This window comes from Haemaphysalis longicornis, unplaced genomic scaffold (genome assembly GCF_048455015.1).
Source record: "Haemaphysalis longicornis isolate Haplotype H1 unplaced genomic scaffold, Haemaphysalis longicornis Haplotype H1 scaffold_1, whole genome shotgun sequence".
NCBI lineage: Eukaryota > Metazoa > Arthropoda > Arachnida > Ixodida > Ixodidae > Haemaphysalis > Haemaphysalis longicornis.
The window spans coordinates 47,409,160-47,417,871 of record NW_027526203.1 but is presented as its reverse complement, the minus strand read 5'-3'; the positions used below and the strand labels follow the sequence as shown (position 1 = coordinate 47,417,871).

General features: G+C 47.8%; 1 protein-coding gene and 1 long non-coding RNA gene across 2 annotated transcripts in view; both read right to left on the bottom strand.

The window, feature by feature from the left end:
* The window catches only part of LOC144163867 (uncharacterized), a 37,463-nt gene extending 29,126 nt beyond the window's left edge, over positions 1-8,337 (bottom strand). Inside the window, exon 1 of the mRNA XM_077694549.1 lies at positions 8,239-8,337. The gene's annotated coding sequence lies outside the window, so the exon portion shown is untranslated. The remainder of the gene's footprint in view (positions 1-8,238) is intronic.
* On the bottom strand, positions 2,956-6,077 carry LOC144176207 (uncharacterized). Its single transcript, XR_013323789.1, has 2 exons — positions 5,713-6,077; positions 2,956-4,353 (listed from the first exon to the last, which is right to left on the bottom strand). It is a non-coding gene; the product is annotated as an uncharacterized LOC144176207 (long non-coding RNA).
* Positions 8,338-8,712: the final 375 nt, after the last annotated feature.

The following is an 8,712-nucleotide window of genomic DNA, read 5'->3' as shown; positions in this document are numbered from 1 at the left end:
TATCTTGGTTATAGCTTGACTATGCGTTATTTCTTCTCTTAGAACTGAAGCACACAAACCGAGCAAGCATTATATAACATTGATCTATACTTAAGGCACGCACGCACCTGCGTATGCGCGGCGCAATTAAACAGCCCAGTAGTGGCGTTTGTAGAAATTTGTATCGGGGTGAGGAGTGGGCACATTTTTTATATGAATGGGGCGGAGGGGGTCGGGGAGAGTGGTTGAGTGTCATTTTGTGCTCTGCATCCCATGGCAGAAAAAAAAATTCCGGTCGGGGGTGTACGTGCCCGGTTCCTGGTTTGCCACCCACTGCAATCAAAATAAACTGATTGCTTTTGTACAGCAGTTGAAGACATGAATACAGAATAAAGTTTCAGAGATAATGCAAGATGTTTTCAGCAACGCCGAGGTTGATCATACGACAGTATGCTTAAGTACGTTTCTGTAGTCACGAGTCTGTAAAGGCTGGCGTTGACTGGAAGCACACACGCCAACGGCACGCCAACTTGCGTCAGTTGGCAATGACATGAGCCCTGAGCGATCAGAGGCGCGCTAAAAATATTTTGAAGTCAAATTTTCGCGCTAATGCCACCAAAATGACGTCACTTCTTGACCGGATCTTGCTTCACATCCGGTTTATTTTTTGTTCCGCCGGAAGTGTTCCCTCCTCACACAGATGGCGCTAAGCCCCATGAGCAGCTCGAGAGCCGCCATTTTCTGAACGTATGGGCTTCTATGGAAGATTCGCTACCAGTTACATTTACCTTGTCCACTCTTCCAAGCACGGGATCTCGCGCACGCTGTCGAGGGAGAGGAGTATGGGGGAGAGACGCGCATGCGCGCACTTCCATACACAAGCGCACGACCTTTCCACGCCCCCCACCGCGCTGTTGTCACGCAGCTGTCACGCCGCTAGCACGCCGGTATCACGTGTACACCTGCCGCTGTTGCTGCTGAGCGCGACGGAGCGCACGGGGTAACTACTGCGCATGCGCGCGCAGACGCGTTCCCCCCGCACCGCCGCAGCTGTTGTTGAGAGCGACGAGGCGCACGGGGCAGCTACGGCGCATGCGCGCGAAGACGCGCTCCTGCCGCACCGCCCCAATTTGTTGTTGAGAGCGAGGAGGGTACGGGGGAGAGGCGCGCACCTGCACCTCGTCGTGACGTCATGAGCTGCGGACGCCTATGGACGGAGGAGTTGGCGAGCCTAAGAAATGCTGCGCATTTAAAATGTGTTATCCTCCGTGACGTAACTAATGCAGCAGGCAGCCGCGCGATAAAGCGCCTTCAGGGAGTGCGCCCACTAACCGCATGAACTGTGAGAGCACGCCAGCCTCTCAACACAGCGCTCTGCATGTATTTAGCGGCACGAGCTCCCCTGTTTACTGTCAAAGCTTTCGAGGTATCATCCCGCACTGTCCGCCTGCTCTTTCACGGAACAGGCAGTTGCCACAGCTCACTAGTACGACAGAAATGGGCCGCTTTCGGCTACATCGTAGCTCGTAGACGTGTTAATGCATAGTGAAAAAAGCGAATCCCAAAAACCGCTTAAGAATCCAATGGTTATGCCAAGCCCAAGCCAGAAGCGGGGGTCTTCCCATAGCCCCCCACGACGACATGGATTCCCAGGTGCAGTTTCCTAACTACTATACTTACTAAGAAACTATGCTTGAAGCCAATGAAAAGACAGGACAGTATATGGGGGTTGGACGCGCACGCGCACAGCGGTGCCTCGACACCAGAAGTGCAACGTCAGATGGCGCGGCGTTGCATTTTGCCACGCGCCTGGGTGCCCCGGCTTATTTTGACACAGGGTGTAAATGGCAGGTAAAATATACGTAATTAACCGGATGCCTCCGCGTTCATTTAGTGAAGAACTCATTGGGTTGGTTTTCACGACAGTAAGCAAAAAAAAAAGTGGTAGCGCAGGAAAAAAATGGCCCGTTCCAAACTGCGCAGTAAGGCGCCGGCACGTGCGGAATGAAAGCAATTTTACAAAAAGAAGAAAATTCTCGGTATCGTTGTTTCATGCAGGGTGCGCGCAAGCCCTGCGAAGGCTGGAAATTTAAAATACGTTGGACAACTTCATTCAATTCAATATGAGAGGACGGAGGGTTGCGTAGCCGTGATTGGTGATAGCAGGGAACGGATAACGGCGCCACAGCCAGTTATGGCGAGTCACTTCTCTGCACTTCAGACAGCTTTCCCGTTGAGCGGAACGGCTTTAATTTTTATACATGCGTGTATAGTTTAACCGGAAGATTGGCAGTATCAGTTTTTAACAAGAAAGTGTTTTATTCCTGGAAACACCAACATTTCCCTGAAGTCATATTCGTCACAGAAATGACGCCAGTACAACAAAGCAAGCGGCCTGTAAGTGGTGCACACAGGGTCTTCTTGCGGAGAACCAACCTTTAGCACTAAAGGTACAGTCGGGGACTTAATTTTGCAGACCACGCGAGCGCGTGGCAAAAGCCACCGATGCGCGCTCTGGAGGCCCGGCGCCTGTTGTCGAGACCGGCGCGGCGGGCATGAGTGTCCTCATAGAGAAAGAAATACTGGTAAGAGTGGACACTCCCATAGAGCCCTGCGGCCGAATGACTGTACTGTAGTGTAGCGCACCGAGCGGACGGAGAGCCAAACTACTAACCATACTTTCGTGCGTCCACTTTCGGTTTCGGTTTCGCGGACACCGATTTTGGCGGGTAGTTTGAAAGACTGGAAAGCGCTGCTCACAGCGACGGGCATCGGCACGGTATTCGGACGCTTTCATGCAATAATTAGTGTTTATTTGAATATATCATTCTCAGGCTTAGTGCCCGTATGCTTTTACAAAAAAAAAAAAACCGTTTTCTGAAAACGTGAAATTGCAATTTACAGTACCACTCACACTTGGTTAACAATTCTGTCGCGTGTTCACATGTTGCCGAGCCACATAAAAGAGACACACCATAAATGAAGAAATATTTATTGCATGGCACTAAACGGAACAAGTTCAAATTGTCATCATTCTTTGCAACACACATATAATAATAAACAGTGAGCAATACACAACAGAGACAATACACAGTAGTGAGAGGAAAATACGTTTCCAGGTATGAAAAAAAATGCACAAGTAAAGGTATCACAACCACACAAAGGATTTTTTCTCCACGGTAATTGAAAATGCAGAAAACCCAGAAACTCAGCCATCCACAGGTTTACTTGTATCTACGACACCCTCAGACTCTGTGCGCTGTTGCAGTCATAGAAAAATAGCAACCATAACATAATCTAGACACTCGGATACTTGCAACTGTTTACAACCACTATCTCCGCAGATAATTTTCTTAGTCTGGCAATTTCTCCAGTTAGAATGTGAAAGAAGGGAAAAACTTTGGCTTTGATGGCCTCGCTTATTTGATGAACGCTAATGAGATCTATTGCCTCGGGGCAACTTCAAATCAGTAGCAGTAATTGAACAGAAATCCCATTTATGTGGAGATGCACACGCAAAAGGTTAAGAGGAAAAAAATCCCCTTCCTATTGGTTCCTTGCAAGGGTGCATTTTCCCAAGAAGCCGGGTTACCTTCCGAAAGCGTTGCCTTCCCAGTAAAGGCAAAGGGCCAGGCGGGGATATTTTAGGTATGCGCACGTAGTCAACCGACAGGTTCCAGGCTCGATTAAGGCACACAAATTCATGCCTTCCGCTGTCAATACGAACAGTCTAATATAAGAAACAGGGAAGCAGTATATGCTTCTCGTGTATGAGACAAATGTGGCACATTACAGAATCCCATAAGCATTTGACAACGTAGGTCCCAACATGGTTCTCTTCATCTAGGCCAGCCCGACAACAGGCAGCACGTATGGTGACAAACGACATTTAGCATGACCTCTTACCCTGGCAGTCTTCATAATGTAAAAGGGTTTTTGTGAATGTACTGTTTTCACAATATTACAACTAGCAGTTACAATAACTTGCGAGTGGAGTTTGGAGACTGTATACGCTGTTGTTAGTGGTTTTAATGATATGAGGCATGTCAGTGATAAAAAACCGTTTGTTCCTCGAGTCAACGATAGTCTTTTCAGTGGTCACGCCTTATTGAGTGCCGAGACTTGCGTTAGATTTTAGGTGCTAATGGCAAGGTTCAATAGATGGAATACAGTTGCGGTATCCATCAGAAGCATCAATAAGGTAGCAAGAAGCATTGCAGGCAGTCATCAATACAACTGAATAACTCTGGGAGAACAGTTGGCACGGCCACTTTTGTGAGTCCTGTGAGGGCACGATTCATGAAGTGCTTGCACCATGTTTGGTATGACGAATGCAGCTGGCTGGTTGGCTCTGTCTTGAGGGCACCTGTCGACCTGCACAGGTGATAGGTGTACACAAACTGCTTGCAATGACAGATAATATGCGAATAGTCGGTAAATTTCACTGCAACTAGTATTCAAGTATTGCCTCCAGTGCATGCCACCTATTTAAAACCCAAGTTCTCTTATTCTATTCAGCAATCATGCGGTCAAGCTATTAGCAACACTTAAAATATGGGTCTTTGTAGTTTCGCAACACTGGTTAGGCACATTCTTAATGCAATTCACCTATTGTTTGGGTTAACAAGAATGATAACGCTGCTCACATAGCCTGAATCCCTTTGTCTTTTTTTGTAAAATCAGGACAAAGAGCGAGAGCGAGCTGAACGTTAAACAAACCTGTTGCCCCACGGGCTCGCGAAAGAAACGCATCCCGAGAACGCGCACCTGGCGAAAGTATATTTGGGCGCTGTGTGGGCACCATGGCAAGCAGCAGTGAGCGTCGTACTGAGTACTACTGACCGCCAAAGGCCATGCCTTAAAAAGATATGACAAGAAACACACAGTTCCGACTGAATAGGTGCAATCTGCGCAATACGTGTTTAATGAAACTAGCCAAAATATGACCAGAGAAAAGAGAGCAAACGCTTGAAAAAACGGCAAGTGTGGAACAGTTGTATGCAATGCCTGCGATACCGGAATTGATATACGATGTAGAACGAAGACCAAATTTGAAGGTTTCAATGCACTGCGCACTCACCCCGCCTCGAGCAAAGCTGTTATCTGCCGACGAAAGACGCGTTTTTACCGTACCTGGCGCGCCAAATCGAAGCGACGAGCGCGCGTTATCGGCGTCGGCGAGCGGGTTCGCTTTGTACGCAGGCAGCTTGGTATGCACCCATGTGTAAAACGTACGATGAGTGTACGGCTGCTGGTTATGCCCAGATAAGCCAAATTAATGCAGATATGGCTACTTCGCCGTGTACGTTAGCCCGGACGGATTTGCAGCGCATCACAGCCATAATAGCAGTAACAGTTGGCCAAGCTAGCAATGGCTAGCTAGTATAATACAACGCGGCCTGCGGCTCACGTAATTCAGTGCAGCGACAGCGCACAACGCCTGCTTCGCCTACGGACCGCCGGCCGGCCGGCCACTTCCGCAACTCACAGCCGTAGTTTGCGGCACGTAAACGCTACGTGCGACGACGGGTGCGTACCGCTGACATCCCTCAGCGCTAGATAAAACGGCACAACCAGCCTAAAATACCATTAAAAATACTTCAAATACTTATCTTAAAGACGGAGCACTAGCTATGCCTGATTCCCTGAGGTACGCAGTGCTCGCAGCGTTTGCGGTACAATGAAACGTAAATATGATACGCCACACCAGCACTTTAAAAAAGAAAGTCTCACCTTTCGTTCAGGATGCAAAACCGATGTCGCAAATAAAGCGCTAGGCGTTTCCTTCTCAACAACAGAGGTTAGCACGAGGCTGCAGAAACGCACGTGCAAACGCTGCCGAAAGAGCCAAATGGCGGCTTGCGCTTGCGGCTTGGCCAGGCTTGGCGCAAAGAAGCCACAAAAATCTACATTGACAGCCATTCAACTTATTACACAAATAAAAATGTGTAATCTAATGTGTAACAAAATTTTAAAAGTATAATATTGTGTGTTAGCTTAATTTTAAATATATAGTTTTTTACCACTTGCGCCGACTGCCGGACGGCGCACGAGTCAGGCCACTCGGCCGCGATAAGCCCGTGTGTCCACTCTTCTAATTTTTTTATTTCTCTATGGTGTCCTGTTTTACTCGCAGGCACGCCGATTTTCCCGCTTTGTGCAGCGGTGCTGCAATGGTCACTCAAGCACCGCATAGCGACGCCTTTGTAGCATTCCCTTTTTCTCGATGGCGCATTTGGGGCCTAACGTGACGATTGCGAGGGCTTTGGCGCAACTGCTCCTCGCATCCTGATAAACGCTTGCGCGCAATGTTTTATTTGTTTCTTTTGTGCTTTATCGTTCTTAGACGATGAGAGTAGCGGCTTGCGAACGGCGTCCCCGAATGAAGCTCGTACGAAGCGCAATCTCACGGTGCCGCGCTACCGACGACGAAATGCCAGCTGTGTGAATATGGAGCCTTTAGTGGGAGCCTTTATTCACCCTGTTTGTTTTGTAATTTGGCCACTGAACATATATACCAGCTCGCTCCCCGCTGCCCATAAAGTAGGCGATTTTCATTTTTTATGATATAAATTATTTTGGCGTTTTTGCTGTCTACTTCATTACTTAAAAATGATAAAAATACGTACTCACATAAATTGTCTGCTCGCTCTGCCCGGCGCATTCGTAAAAATGGCACCTCGGGATCCCATTGAGTGCCGTAAAATTATTCGCTACTTTTGAAAAGCTGTTTTTCAAAGGGACATTTGCCGGCTTACTAATAGGCCAAAAGATGCTGTTAGCCAAGGAATTCATGCCTACGAGGATGATTTGCTCCGAGGCCGGAGCAATTATTCAAGGTCGGCTTGCACGGATTGATTATGAGGTTTTAAAGCGCCGATGCTACACAGCCGATAAGGCGCGCCGTAGTGGAAAACTCCGGATTAATTTTGATTACCTGGAAATGTGTAACATGTGCCGAAATCCAGAACACACTTGAGCATTTTCATTTTTCGCCTCCATCAGAAAAGGGCCACCTTGCAGATGCCCAGCGGAGCGGAAGGACAAGGTCAACAACAAAACAGGAGGACAAGGTGATTGTTTTTCAGTGGTTAAACACCCGTTCATTAGTGACAAAAACATTCGGAAGGCCCTAAGTAGCGATTAATAGTACTGCGAAAAGTAGCGAATAATTTTATGGCGTTCTTTGATGGGAACCCCATGTGCCGTTTTGAATAATTCCGACGCGCAGAACGACCAGACAATTCATATCGGTATGTCTGTCAATCATTTTGAAGTAAGGAAGTAGACATTAAAAATAAAATGGAGGACTCCTTTCATAAAATTTGCAAATCGCCTACTTTATGGGCAGCGGGGGGCGAGCTGGAATATATGTTCAGTGGCCAAATTACAAAACAAACAAGGTGAATAGAGGCTCGCTATTCACACAGCTGGCATTTCTTCGTCGGTAGCGCGGCAGCGTGAGACTGCGCTTCGTACACGCTTCATTCGGCGACGCCGTTCGCAAGCCGCTAGTCTCATCGTCTAAGAACAATAAAGCACAAAAGAAACAAATAAAAGAATGCGCGCAAGCGTTTATCAGGATGCGAGGAGAAGTTGCGCCAAAGCCTTCGCAATCGTCAGGTTAGCCCCCAAATGCGCCATCGAGAAGAAAAGAATGCTACAAAGGCGTCGCTATGCGGTGCTTGAGTGACCAATGCAGCACCGCTGCAGGAAGCGAGAAAATTGGCGTGCCTGCTAGTAAAACAGGACACGCATGCGCGCCGCGCCGGTCTCGACAACAGGCGCCGGGCCTCCAGAGCGCGCATCGGTGGCTTTTGCCACGCGCTCGCGTGGTCTGCAAAATTAAGTCCCCGACTGTACGTCATACTTAGGGTTTTTCGTTTACAGGTTTTATATTTTAACACGAAAGTGTTGTGCCGGGATACACCAAGATTTCACTGACATCATATCCGTCACGGATATGACGCCAGTACACTTTTGCCGAAGCGACCAGCCAGCAAAAGACACCCACAATGCAGCCACTAACCCGCAAATCGCCGACCCGCAAATCATGCTCAGCTGCAGATCTCGCTGCCCATTTCACTTTCGTGTTTTACCGATTCCTATGATAGAGGAATCAAGCAGAGTTTCTTGCTAAAAAAGAGAGACCATAAGAATGCAAAAGCTTTGACAGAGAAGGAACACAGCTCAGAGGTGACAGACGGGAGGAGGACAGTTCACTCTTAAGCAACACGCATTAAAATACTTCGCACTTACGTGTTACTGTCGGCCCTAAGAACGAAGCAGCACGTCAGCGCAGCACAGACAAGACGGCACCATCAAGAAAGCAGGGACGTCACATCGGCTGCCCGCCAGTCACTCGAATGAGTCCGCCGCTCGCGGGTGAGGGCGCGCCATGCGATCCCAATCGTTTTTTTTGTTTATAATTCGTTTTAGCAATTGACCTTTAAACTGCGTAATTTTTTTTAAATAAAACAACATATTTTAACAAATGTCGCAGATGTTTTACACAAATGGAAAAGTTACATTATTGATCAGAGGCTTAGGTTTCGTTATTTCTGCTACTGAATCCTTCTATGTCGTCTGCTAGCATCTGTTTTGTATCAAAGATAGCTTAGTGATTCTACAGTGAAGGTGTAGATGGCTTGGACCCCGCAACGTTTTTCGTGTACGTCAGCAGAACACGCTTTGTGGTAAAGCAAACTGTCTCGCGAAATTTCTGATCTGAAA